Source organism: Monodon monoceros, unplaced genomic scaffold (assembly GCF_005190385.1).
Source record: "Monodon monoceros isolate NGI ecotype Baffin Bay Population unplaced genomic scaffold, NGI_Narwhal_1 Super_Scaffold_22, whole genome shotgun sequence".
Taxonomy (NCBI): domain Eukaryota; kingdom Metazoa; phylum Chordata; class Mammalia; order Artiodactyla; family Monodontidae; genus Monodon; species Monodon monoceros.
In genome coordinates, this window is record NW_021703779.1 from 123433853 (window position 1) to 123448545 (window position 14693).

The following is a 14693-nucleotide window of genomic DNA, read 5'->3' on the forward strand; positions in this document are numbered from 1 at the left end:
GAAAACTACAATGAGGTATCACCTCACACCGGTCAGAATGGCCATCATCAAAAAATCTACAAACAATAAATGCGGGAGAGGGTGTGGAGAAAAGGGAACCCTCTTGCACTGTTGGTGGGAATGTAAATTGATACAGCCACCATGGAGAACAGTATGGAGGTTCCTTAAAAAATTAAAAATAGAACTACCATACGACCCAGCAATCCCACTACTGGGCATATACCCTGAGAAAACCGTAATTCGAGAAGAGTCATGTCCACAGTGTTCATTGCAGCACTGTTTACAATAGCCAGGACATGGAAGCAACCTACATGTCCATCATCGGATGAATGGATAAAGAAGATGTGGCACATATATACAATGGAATATTACTCAGCCATAAAAAGAAACGAAATTGAGTTATTTATAGTGAGGTGGATGGACCTAGAGTCTGTCATACAGAATGAAGTAAGTCAGAGAGCAAAAAATAAATACCGTATGCTAACACATATATATGGAATCATAAAAAATGGTTCTGAAGGACCTAGGGGCAGGACAGGAATAAAGACGCTGACGTAGAGAATGGATTTGAGGACATGGGGAGGGGGAAGGGTAAGCTGGGACGAAGTGAGAGAGTGGCATGGACATATATACACTACCAAATGTAAAATAGATGGCTAATGGGAAGCAGCCACGTAGAACAGGGAGATCAGCTCGGTGCTTCGTGACCACCTAGAGGGGTGGGATAGGGAGCGTGGGAGGGAGACGCAAGAGGGAGGGGATATGGGGATATGTGTATATGTATAGCTGATTCACTTTGTTATAAAGCAGAAACTAACACACCATTGTAAAGCAATTATACTACAATAAAGATGTTAAAAATACATAAAGAAAGAAAAAATAAAGAACCCTGGCAGCCAATGTGGAAATGTTACCTGGAATCATCATTTCGAATAGAGCAAAATGCCCCGAAAAGAGAGCCGGCCGGGGCTGAGCCGTGCAGCATCGTTTGAGATCTCTGCACCCAGGAACTCTAAGTGCATCTCAGATGAAGAAGACAGAGCTCCCTGCTTTCACTGGGGTGCTTTCAATAAGGTGCTGACAGCTTGGCTTTTTAAAACAAAGGTGTTTAGTCTCTGTTGGAGAGAGGGTCAAACCATGCAGGAACATTTACAGCAATACAGAGATTGACGTACTGTGGATTCGCTAGTCCTCTGAGGTGATTTCTCTGGGAAACTCATCTCCCTCTGCATGAAACTAAGCAGCCTCTGAAACAAATGCAAGCCTTTGAAGCCGTCACCCAATCACTTGACCAAACACAGTTTTGAACTTCCGTATGGAATTCAGCTTGAACAGTTTTACCAAAGGTTTTTCTGAGCTGATTATACAGGATTAATCCTGGGTCTTTGATTTGTAGAGCACTAATTTCAGACTTATTTTCAGATGCAGTTGTCTCAGATAATTTCAAAGAACACATTGAACTTCTCCACTTTATAAAAAAAAAAGATCCATTTCTGCGTGCAATTGTGATCGCCAGGCAGGTCCGCGGGAGAGTCATGAATGTAACGCTGGGTGATTAATTTGAGAATTTTAGTATATTGACTCTCATCTTCTAATTGAAAATCCGGATTATTACTGTGGCTTTTTAAAAAATCTTACTGGTGTCAAACAACTTCCCTCGGAAGCTTTGGCTGTATGGTCTTATTTATGCCATGCAAATGATGTGAATATTTGAGGCAAATCATTTCAGAGGGAAAGAAAATAACCTCACTTTTCTGTCAATTATGTGGACGTGTAAGGCAAAATTATTTTAGATATGAAGTGTCTAGATTTCACCTTTCCTAAGTGCTTTAGCGTAAAATATTAGCATGAAAGGGTTACCATGGAATATTAGTTGTTATTCAGAAAAAAAGTGACTTTTATGATCCAGTATATTTGGGAAACAGTGGGTTAAAAAAAGCCTAACAAGTCTTTTCATTGTAGGAATTCTTTGAGCTTTTAATATGCTAATGTTCACTGCGTTTCTACTGGAGGGGTGTAGAATAGGAAGTGTTTCCCAAACTGACTTGGCCACAGAATATTTTTCCCAGAATAGAATAATTTGGGCTTGTGCCCATCTAGATAACGACATCATTACCGAGTTCTCTGTGCATATATATATATATAGACACAGCTTCAGTATCTACCTGGAGTGGAGATGCTCATTCTCTTTTATCTTACCACCCTCACGCCCCTTTTCCTCTAGTTGCCCCGCCAGATCAGATAGTATGTTTTAAATCAAATGTCCCTTTTAGGCAGCTTAGTGAAATTACAATTTGTATTCAGAAATCATGGAGGCTTTATTTTTGAATTCATGATATGGAGGGTGTTCTGAAATCTCACCACCTTGCTTCTGGAAGATTTCTTTTGTGAGAGCCTTTGGTCAGGTTTCTTTTCTTTCTCTCCAGACCACCTGCAGCTAGAAGTTGTCTCCTGGGTGGTTGACTCCAGTGACCCCCATCATCTTCCCTCACTGTGGGGAGAAAAGCTGTCTGAATAGAGAAAGAAACGCTGCAGACTCGCTGAGCATTCTTAGGAGATAATTTATTGCCATGTTTTATAAAACCAGGGACTGGGATGTGCTTAAGAGCTTTTTATTAGATATTGCCGAGAAAGATAATATGAAAATGCAGTAATGAAGTCACCTCTCAAATCTAAGCGTGTGGATTGTTCACTTCAAACTGTCTTCCCCAGCTGGCTGTCTTCTCTGGGCTGTCTTCCCTCCACCCTCTGTGGGAATGCGTTTTGGGAATGCAAACTTGCATAACCTTAGGTTGAGAAAAAACACAATTAAAAGATAATTTATTTTTCAATTTGGGGAGGGAGGTTGCATCACACCAAAGCCAGAGTCTAAAGGAAAGAATTTCCCATTTTGCCCTGGTTTTCTGTGTGCTGCTTGGCTCTAAAAGCACGAGTAACCTAGAGCTGATGTATTCCCTCCCAAACAGTCAAATCATATTTTCAGTGAGGCCAAGAATGTGTCCTTAAGTACTTCCTTGATAACAGATCTCTTATTATGAGGAACATTTACCACGTAGTTAAACTGGGATTATAACCCCCTACACTGGTATTTCTGGTCTTCTGAGCTACACACTTAAAACGAGATGTTTCTGTGTACACAGTACTCCATTTAATTATCATTTTTAATTACTTTATTGACAGAAACATTAGTTTTGAACACATTTTACAAGAATGAATATAACATACAAGCAATTTATAATTTTCATTATGTCATCTCATTCACATTGTGTGAGGCTTGATGGTAGATAATTAGTTGATTGGATATGAAAGCACCCAAAATACTGATGGGTAGCAGAGATGAGCTCTGATTAGCTGGCTCTTTCCGCCTTCACCAATTATATATTGTTCTTTGTATTTATTCCTGATGGATCCTCAATAGTAGTAATATGCAGCTTGTAAAATTTGTCGAGAGAGATGGATCAGTGATAGTATTTTGGCATATATTATAACACCTACTTTATAATGTGGAGGAACTCAAATATTGACATTTTTATTTCTGGGATGAAGTCTCTGCCTTTAGATTTTCTCATGCGTCCTTATCCCTAGTGATTTTATGCACGTGTGTCAGACGCATTTTTGTAAATATCGTGCTTCTCAGCAAACTAGTAAGGTTAAATGAAGAAATTCAGCAACGGAAGAATGAGACACACACACACACACACTCAAAATAACAAGGATGAAAATATAAAATGCTGCGAGACGGTGGTACAGTAGTAGTGTTTGTAAGACTGTGCCCTCCTTGAGGTTGGAAGTGGCGGGGGGAAGATGATGGCCATCACACACCTAATCTCCTTAAACTCACTGTCCAAACATCGGAGCTCTTCTTTGTATTATCTTGGTTACTGGACTAGGAAGTGGCCGTCTAACTGCCTTTAGTGTTTACAAAATCTGTGGATTGATTGCTTATCCACTGAGGTCGCGATCTCAGATTGAAACATCATCTGAGTAACACGTTACTTTTTCATGGGCATTCAAAGGCACACCAGTAAACTTCCAGTCTAGATTCACGGTTATTCTTTGAGGAAATACCAAGCGTAGATGCAGATGCCCAGCTTATCTTGTCAAGTTGTAAAGTTATCATTTTGTAGGGACGCTTCTTACTGCGAGTTGAGCCTTCTCATGCTATCCTTGTATCTGCTTTGTCTACAGGGAGAAAGGGGATAGGGTGGGAATGATGCTGGAAATCCAGGTGGCCATGTGAGAAGGATTGCATATTTTCAATTACAAAGAGAAGTAGAAATTCAGTTTTCTTCGAAGTCAGAAGGTTCTTATGTTTGCCGTTTGCCGTTTGCCGTTTGCCATAAGATAAAATTCTGCCAGCAAATCATGCCCAGGGTGGATCTGGCCTTGGGGTAGAAGATCCTTATTTTGCTTTTCTTTCACTGAAACTGAGTTCCGATGACAGCCAAGGCAGAAGCAAATTGAAAAGTATCAAACCAGGGCTCAGAGGTTCGCTGATGCTGCACTGTGTGTCCTTCGTTGAGGTCCAGTGCCCTCCGACCACGTCTTCATCATTTGGTGCGTGGCGATGAGGGACGTTTAACTCAGAGAGGAGCAGGCAGAATACTGATCGAATGTCACTCTGCCAGTTGGCCTACCTTGAAAGGCCCGAGTGGATTGGATGGGTAACCGATATGGTTTTTCAAAAGGATGTCCAACTCCAACTGGTTGGGGATCCAGCTCAGCGACGTGAGTCTGTAACTTCTGATTTAGCAATGGAGAACTAGGCATCTCGGTGATGGGGTGTAGAGACAACGGGTGTTGCCTCTGGGGAGGTAAGCATTGCTATTTGAGGTGAAGCCCAGTGGTTTGACTTTCCCCCAAATTCCACCAATACAGCAGTCTGAATGTACTTCTTTTTCACGAACGTGCGTTCCAGTGTCCTAGAAACAGGTATAGATTGATGCAGATTAATTTGGAATCGTGCAGCAAATTGCTGCTGGGAGGTCTATTTCAGAATTACTTCCTAGCTCAGGCTAATGGCGAGAATCAAGTAAGACATAAAAATAGGTTTACATAGATTGTTTCATAAATCAGATAAAGCTTTATGTTACCTACCGTTGGAACTGGACACGTTTTGCAAGCAACATAAGGGCTGTTCGTGTAATACTTTCATTATTTCCAGCAACAGTAAAACAAAATAGAAACAAGTCCCTCGAATTTCGCCACCATTAACTACTATTAAGTGTAATTTTTCCTGACAAGCTCTCTCATCTGATGACGAGTGTAACATTGGGAAGAGTCGCCTGAAAAATTGCATAAACGCTAATGAAATATGCCCTTGTATTTTAAGTGCGCCCAGTTCAGACATTTAAAATAGAGCAATTTATAATGTGTTAGCAGCCAGAACTCCATCTTGTTTTAAATAAATTTATTTTTCTACTTCTTGTGAGACTCTAACTCTGAGAAGACTCATGACATTTCACTGCACGAGGCGGGTTACAAATTGAATAATGTGAAATAACATTATTAGAGAACTGAAGAAAATGATATGGCAGCAATGCGTTTTACAGTAAAATTTGATAGTCCTCTAAAGATCAATGAGTACACGTGTTTGTTTACTTTGAAGTGAAAGGACAAAGGCTTCAAAATAGAATCCAGAAAAACACCAGAATTAAAGGAATCTTTGCCAGATGAAATGAACAGCTTTCCCAGTCTGCGGTGAATTCAGAAAATATACCATGTTCTTTGCAGTAGGAAGAAATAGCCTAGGTACTGTCCGTGATAACGTGTCATTATAAAGCTACCCTGCAATGAATGAAAGTCCTCTCGTGGCCACACAGAATAAAACAAGCTGCAAGTCACAAGGGTCCTGTCCTGTCCCAAACATTGATTGAAAGGGCACTTTATAAAGGGAGAAAGAAACAGCGGGGCACCTTCATTTGCATGACCAAACGCTAATGATGGAGGCGCCTTTATGGACACACTGTGTACACAGAATAGGTTCAATTAAAAAGAAGCTATTTTACACTGGCCTTTACCCCACCAGGATTAAAAAAAAAAAAAGACAAAACAAAGACCATTTATCTAGGTAACAATACATTGCTTTTAAAAAAATGAGGCAAAAAAAAAAAATGAGGCAGACTATAGGGTAAGCCAGAAACGTGGGTCTCCCGTGGTTTTATCTTTGCCACTTCTCTTCTTGACCAGGGCATCTCACACCTCACGAAGACTCATCTTTGTCAAAATAAGGTAAATATGAATGACAGTGAGAGTGTACAAGAATATAGTAGCTGACCCTGACTAAGAGGAACAGGATTCGGAACTTCTTATGAGTTTAAAATCAAGCTGCGTTAGCAGGGACCAAAATGAATCGCTGTCTGATATTTTGGGGCTTGATAAAATGAGTTGGGGGTTTGAGTTCAATGCCTATGGACAGATGTTCCACAGACAAAAAAATGAGGCTCTTAATTGGCACTAATTAGCACCCTTGTTGGCAGGGAAGGATTGACAAGGTTATTTCTATGGCACCCCCCGCTGACTCCCAGAGCTGTTCTTTCCAGGACAAGGGGAGGGCAATGTAGGTAAACTTATGTTCTTAGCCTTCAAGGAGTATTTGTGCCCCTAAACAAAGAGAGGCTTCACATTTCTAAGCTGTCAACTTAGTAAGATTCTTTGCCTAGGATATACATTAGCTTTTATTTTTAATTAAATAAAGTGTAATTAGTAGAAAAACAATACGATAGAGTGACAGGCACTTTTTTGTTAGTTTGTTTGTCCCTGCTTAAAGAAGCAGAAGCAAAAAGAAAAAAAGAAAAAAAAAAGAGGTTGTATTAAGGATGAGAAAAAAAATCTGAGCACATTCTAGATGTTCACACTAGTATAGAACATAGAAGATGTTTTGTACTGGCACAGACCTCTGTGATGTGCTGTGTGAGACATCTTTTCAATGCTCTGTTTCTAATCACTTGCATCTGTAAAATGGGAAGTACCACCAGCCTTGTAAGAGGGCTGAAGTATCGCGAGAACGACTCTCTACTGACGGAGAGTCAGTGTGGGATGAAGGAGCCTGTGACTGTGTTCTAATAAATATTAAGCGAAGCTCTGTGGAAAGATGCTTTACGTTTCTGCAAATGCTCCTCGCCGTATAATTGCAAGCTTGGGGATTATGCAAAAGTAGGTATTTTTGCATGTATTCAATTTAGTGCTAATAAGGAACTCAGAGAATGGATTCAAGCCGTTTTTAGTAACACGACAGATTTTTCGTATGCTTGTAGCATGATGGCCTTTCCTGAGAACGTGTGGTAAGGGAGGAACCTTGAAGAAAGTGAGGATGAGCGGGGGAAGACAGCCGAGCAAGGAGCCTGGCTTCAGCCCGAACCCACGGGGAGTTCTTCGTCTCTTAGTCATTGGATGGGGGATTCCTATCCAAGAGCCAGGTGGCTCTGTCTGCCAAGGGCAGTTCTCCGGGGAAGAGCCCAACTGGGGAAGACCCACAGCGCCTAGAGGCACCAGCCTGGGACAGGAATGTGGGAAGGCTCGAGCCTCAGGCTGGCAGAGCCAGGTAGCCTTCTCCCCAAGCAGGGCCTTTCGGTTACTGAGCAACTTTCAGGAGAGCCAGATTGTATCAGCAGAACGAAGTCCATCCCCGACCAACACAATTAAAATAGCCTTTCATGATCAGCCAAGTCTGCACATAGATGAGCCCAAGAGTATTTTCTTTCATGTGAACAGTCCTGTTTCAAGTACCAGCTGGTGACCCGGAGGTTGTGTGGGGTTCTGATGTGTTCACGTGCTATAGAAACGGAGGAACTGGCAGTTCTCTGCTCTTTCATCCTGGCCTGTGCCTCGTGTGGCACACCTTGTAGTGCCTCAGGGTGGCACACGAACACCTGACCATCCCAGCCGGAAGGCACTCCGGATGCTGTATAATTACCCCTTGTTTCCCAGGCAAAGCCCTAGAGCCAGGGGCCTCGACTCCTCCCCCGCCCTGTGCCCCTCAAGGCATCTCCTTTCTCACCAAACACCTACCCTGAGTGGAGAAGTAGGTGCCATCAGGCCCAAGCGATGCTCCCAGGTTCCTGTCACTTTCTCACGAGGAACACCGGGCAGCCCTTCCTGGTCAGCCCCTGCCACACCCTTTACAACAACCTCGTCCAGAGGCCCCAGGCCCCACTTCCCTCAAGGCCACACCACCCTACAGATCCCAGACATCCCAGCACTGATTTCCCGAGACTGTGGCCTCTGTTGCCCTCAAAGGATCTTAATCAGGAGAACGACATGGCCAGAGTCATGCTGTAGAAAGATCGCTGTGGCCCAGACGAGAGGTGCTGAAGGCTTGCAACAAGGTAGCGATCGAGAAGAGTAGACACACCAGAAGAGGATGGTCTGTGGTCCCATCGGGAGGAGTGAGTGATTGATAAGATATGTGAGCTGAGGGATAGAGTAGAAATTTTTAAGTGACTGCCAGCTTTCTTGCTTGGAAATGTGGGCGGATGGTGACACTTACGGAGAAAGGCAAAAACGAAGCATGAGAATGAACTGTTGATCCATGCGACAACACGGGTGAACCTCGGAAACTTTGTGCTAAATGAAAGAGACCAGACACAAAAGTCCACCTATGGTGTGATCCCATTTATATGTATTGTCCAGACTAGGCAAATCCATAGAGGCAGAGCGCAGGTTAGAGGTTGCCTAGAGGCAACCTGGAGGGAGGGATGGAGGGGCTGGCGAGCGGGGGAATGGGGGTGATAGGAAAAGGGTACGGGATTTCCTTTGGGAGTGTTCAAAATATCCCGGAACAAGATAATGGCGGTGGCGCACAACATCGTGAATGTATTAAAATGCACTGAATAGTGCATTTAAAAAGGGTAAATTTTATGTTGTGTGTATTTTACCACAATAATAGATGGGTGGGCGGGTAGATGAAACAAACTGAATGAATGAATGAATGAATACTTAAATGAAACAAACCAGGGGGAGGAGCAGGCTAGAGACGATGGGTTCAGTTTCAGCTTTCTTGGACTCAAGGCGTTTGCGGGCCATGGTGGTGGAACTGTCCAGCAGAGAGCTGGATTTGTGAGTCCAGAGCTCAGGAAAATGTCCGGGCTGAAGATGGAAATGTGAGATGCAGGGCAGTGGATGACGTTCCCCGGCAAGAGCAGAAAAGCAGGCAGCTCAGGAGGAAGAGTGCCACTGCAGGGGGGCGGGCACAGGAGGGGAAGGCGGGCGGGATGGCCGGCTCGGAGCAGCCCAAGCAGCCCCGTGTCTGCAGCCCCCTGATCGCTCACTCCTGGCTGGGAAACAATAAGCCCCATTGCTGGTTGTGCCTCCGGCTTCAGTGATTATCTTGCATTCTGTTCTGGGCTTTTCATTTTTGTCATATACCCTCTGGCATTTGACCTCTTGTGCTGTGTGGCTCACCTCTTGTTCTGAGGTCTTCTGCCAAGTGTGTGCCAAAAGGGTGACATTTTAAGCTCTCTAGGGGACAAAAATCATGGCGTAGGAACGCTTTCAGTTCTAAACTACTACTCATCTAAAGAGTTTGAATCTGCCCTCAGATGGCACTGTCAGAAGTCACTGAAAGCAAAATTCAGCCTTACAACTGGCAAGAACAGAAGCGAAATCAGTGCGGCTTACCGAGCAAAATAACAATTAATACTCTTACTTCAGTAGAAGACGACCTCCTAAACAGGGCGAAGAGTTACCTGGAGTTTGGTTAAATTTTAGCTTTGGAGATGCTCTGTCAACTCAAGAGGCTCAGATGACCCAAGTTTCACTTATTTTCCACTTGAGAAAATTGGTCACTGGGATTTCCCTCCCTTCCCCACTCACCTTGGTTGCTACTTTCTCTTGGCGAACATGTTTGTGTCACGCCCGCCCAACTGCCTCTTTCCCCATGTCATTAGACGGTGAGGCGCGTACATGAAGAGACAGGTATTTGGGGTATGAATGCATTGCCCCCAATGCACATATTTGGGGTCCCTGGGAACTGGGGTATAATCCTGTATTCGTTTGCTGGGGCTGCCGTAACAAAGTCGCACAGACTGGGGGGCTGCAACCACAGAAATGCATCGTCCCCCAGTTCTGGAGGCTAGAAGCCCCAGATCAACGTGTGGGTAGAGTTGGTTCCTTCTGAGGGCTATGAGGGAAGGATACGTTCCAGGCCTCTCTCCTGGGCTTGTAGACGGCCGTCTTATCCTTATATCTCTTCACATCACCTTCCATCTACAGGTATCTCTGTGTCCAAATTTCCTCTTCTTGTAAGGACACCAGTCATGTCGGATGAGGGTCCACCTTCATGACCTCACTTTAATTTGATTACTTCTGTAAAGACCCTGTCTCCAAACAAGGTCACATTCAGAGGTACTGGTGGTTAGGACTTCAACATATGAACTTGGGGTGGGGGGAACCCAGTTCAATGCATAACCAGCCTGTTTCCTGAATTTGCCTTTTGTGAATGGCAGCAGTTCTCACGACCTTCGTTAAATGGGCTCCTTCAGATGGCAGGACGTAGTGATGGGCTGCTGGGTTCTGTCCCATCCCAGCCAGTGGGAAGCCCCGGGAGCGTGAAATCTGCCCGCCCCACCCCCCACCCCCCACCGCAGGAAAGCCACCTCTGGGCTCCCTTCTCTTCCACCCTCTCAGAATGACACGGGTTTAGGGAGCTGACTCAGGCCGCATCTGCAAGCAGTAATTTCCAGATAACATTGTTACTGCAATTACCAAGTTAAGAAAAGGCTGCTCAGCCCGCTACCTGGGCAATATAGAAAGTAATGGAAAAAACAGACAGATTTACTTTTTCCTGTGGAGACAGAGCCTTCAGAGGAAGCAGCCCTCACCTTCTTAGCCAGTGATCTGGACCACTGGTTTTGCCGGCGTCCTGAACCAAACCCAGCCCCTGACTGGCCTGTTTCCCTGTGGCTGTTCCATCTTTGGCTCTGCGGCGGGAGTCTGTCAAGAGAACCCACTGGAGACCCAGAGGCAGATGAAGCTGTTGTCCCACATTCTCTCTCCACTAAATCACAGTTTTCTTTCCAGGGAAGGTGGCTATTGTGAGGCTGTCAGAGTGAGGCAAGTGAAATGGGCCCGAGTGAAGACGCCTATTAACAGTAGCAGCTATCTCTGTCAGAGGCAAGCTCTGCAGCCAGTGACAAGGCAATTTGGCCCTGATAGGTGGGCGATTAAAAAGGCAAAAGGCAAGAAGAATGAGAGGGGAGAACCCCTATTACCTCGTGGTCCCCAAACCGAGGGGGCAGCCAAAGACTCCACATATGGACAGAGCCCCGGCTTAGGGCGGCAGACGAGGGGGCGGGGCATCTTCCCCGAAGCAGCCCTGGATGTTTTCCTTGGCCAGGTCCGGGGTTGCAAGAGTTGGGGGTGATGCAAGAGGATGGCGGAGATGGCAGCAAGGTCTGGGTCGGGTTCAAGGTCTGGGTCAAGTTCTGAAAGTCGATGATTGGAAACAGAGTGTTACCGGTGGGGGGTGTGTGTGGGTGTGTGTGTGTGTGCGCGCCGGGGACTCCCTCTGCGTGAACAGGAGCCGTGTGGACATATTTTACGGATGGGGAAGTTAGACCATAGACAAGCGGAAGAGGATTAAAGGCAAATTATCTCTCAGCTCAAGGGAGCCCCGGGTTAAATTGGCTTTGTGATCTAACATCTGCATGAGTGTAGGAGCCGCACCACCAGCGCTGGGCCCTGTTAGGAGCCCGGCTACCTAATCCCACGTGTCAGCATCTGGAAAACGCATTAGGTATCAGAGCCCCGGACCTGGAGAGGCCTCAACAGAGGAGAAACCGCCGCAGTCCTGGGCAGACTGCACATAAGCCCAGCAAGAACTAACACCTTTTCCCCACCTCGAAATACAGAAAAGGAGTTTCACAGCCCCATTTTCCCTGTACTTAACGAATTGCTGTATACAATGATTAGTTGAGGACCGAGTCTGCATCCTCACCTCGCTAGAATGTGAGCCTCCCGCCATCGGTCCCGATGTCCGCTCAGATCAACTCATCCACATTGTCAGGCCACATTATACACATGCCGGCCCATGGGTTTATTGAGGGGGGCAGGTGATTTGTCCTGTTGAGAGGGACCTCTGTGCAGATGGATTCCTTTCGTTACTAGCCTCAGGTTTGGAAATTCTGAAGTCAAAGAGGGATAGAGCATGTTTGCTAAAGGTTTCTGGGCTTGGTCCCCGCCCCATCCAGACAGCTGTCTCTTTAATGTAATGCTTTGTCTCTCCTGGAAAACACAAAGCCCTTTTCCCCGGTGAAGCTTCTGCTGGCTGTTTCAATTGCAGTTTTAACACAGGAAAAATGGAAGGAGAAAGGGATTATGTGGGGGAAAAATAGCCCTTTTTCTCATGGCGGTTTTCTCCATAGATGCGAGTAGAAATGCATCTAAGACCTCCCATCAATCTCCATCAAGCAGGGCAGTGAGTGGAGTGGTTAGGGACGTGGGCTTTGGCCCCAGGCAGGTGCTGGGGGCTGTCATCCCAGCTCTCCGTCCCCCCACTTGCCCAGCCGTGTGACTTTTAAAAAATAATAGCTTTATTGAGATTCAGGTACCATACAATTCACATTTTAGTGCACAATTCAGTGGTTTGTGGTGGTCACAGACTTGTGCAACCATCACCACTCTCTAATTCCAGGACGTGTTCATCACCCCAGAAAGAACCCTCATGCCATGAGCAGTCATTCCTCACTCCCCCTCCCCCCAGCCCTGGGCAACTAGTAATCTACTTTCTCTCTCTATGGATTTGCCTGTTATGTACATTTCATATAAATGGACTCATTCAATATGTGGTCTTTTGTGTCTGGCTTCTTCTTTCACTCAGCACAGTGTTTTCAAGGTTCCTCCATGTCGTAGCCTGTACCAGTACTTTGTTCCTTTTTGTGGCTGAATAGTATTCCATTCTCTGGCTAGACCACATCCTGTTTGTCCATTCATCACTTTATGGGCATTTCGGTTGTTTTCACTTTATGTCTGTTTCCGGATGGCTAATGATGTTGAGCATCTTTTCATCTGTATGTTGGCCATTTGTATATCTTCCCTGGAGAAACATCCATTCAGATCCTTTGCCCATTCTTTAATTGCGTTACCTGTCATTTTATGGTTTAGTGTCCTGGCTTCTTTATATATTCTGGTTACTAGACTCTTATCAGATATATGACCCACAACTATTTTCTCCCATTCTGTGGAGACTTTTCTTAACTTTTCTGAGTTTCCTTGCCTAAAAACGGAAAATACAAGTGCAGCCTCCCAGATTTCTTGGAAAGAGTCAGTGAAGTGATCCATGGGCACACGTGGCAAAGTGAATGTCGGGCACACTCTGAGCTTACCTGAATAAGTCTTGTGATCACCAGCTACGGTCGGCCAACTTAGATTCATCGTGAAACAGAGGCAAGGTGGTAGCCCTGGAGGCATCAGTTCACATCTGATGGATGTGAACTGGGTGATATTCAAAGAGCTTTGAATTGACTAACGTGTTATTCCTCGAATGATTGGAGCTGTTTTATTTCGGTTGATTATACTTTTGTTCTGAATACACTTTAAAGTTTTAGAAATTAGCTGATAACTCCCGGCCGGTATTAAGATCTGCCACTCTCCATATATCTACATGTATACCTCTCTGTTTGTCTCTCTATCTAGACAGCTAGTTACCCATCTATCACGCATGTGAGTCTGTGAATAACAGGATAGAAATAGCCTAGTGTTGAGGCAAGTATTCAGAATTGGCGCTTTCTTACCTAAAGCCACATCATGAAAGAATAGATCTCCAATTTCTTAAGATGTTTACCTACCATATGTAAAACCTACTGATGGCTCTCTGTTGCGGCTGAAACTGCTTTCTTCAGCAGGAGAGCTGATGATTTCATCTGCAGGAATTCTCTTAGTGCTGCTTCTGAACGCATTGGTATAAGAACCAGGATCCAATTTGTCCTAATACCGGGAATAATAGAAGTGGTAACGTTTATTAAGCACTCACAACCTTTTCACATTACTCTTCACAAAATCCGTGCAAAGTAGATATCAGGGGCCTTGTTTTCGAGACCAAATTATGGAGGCTCAGAGAGGTTAATCAGTTTGCCTACATTTGCACAGCTAGTCAATGCAAGAGCCCGGTCTGGACCCCTAGTCCGTGCAACTCCCAAATCTTTGCTCTCGCCTTTATATAGTGTCACCCTCTTAGGAGATTAGATTTACCAGCGTTCTTAATCATTAGGCACCTGGGTTATTTCTGTGTTTCAGAATCAGAAGGTCAATCCCTCCTAAATCCATTGATAAGTGGTAGTACATAATGATTTGGATCTGTATGCCACTCACTTATCTTGAAAATCTTCCCATCTCAGAAATTCAGCTCTTCTTATGGAGACAGTGGCAGTGCTAAGATGATGGCCTTACACGGATTCATCAGGGTCCCAGTGTTAAGAAACACCCACGCTGTGTTGGTGAGCCACAGAGAATTCATTTGCACCAAGTTGAAGTTTGGAGAGAGATGGCCAAAATGATTCAACATGGCTGGCTTTCCGCATCAGTGTGATTATGCCATGTGCTGTAATTTATAGTGTAAACAAGTTTTCTGCAAAAGCTAAATATATCATGCAACTAATTTAACATGCACAGAAGGAGCCGTTAAATTATTTCAGTCCCATTACTCAAAATGTTCAGAAAATTCCTCTGTATTAGAGCCAGTGCAGGATTGGCTCTGC

At 44.7% G+C, this 14693-nt stretch overlaps 1 protein-coding gene across 1 annotated transcript in view; it reads left to right on the top strand.

Moving 5' to 3' along the window:
- The window catches only part of AFF2 (AF4/FMR2 family member 2), a 499888-nt gene that overhangs the window by 363500 nt on the left and 121695 nt on the right, over nt 1-14693 (top strand). The window lies entirely within an intron of this gene.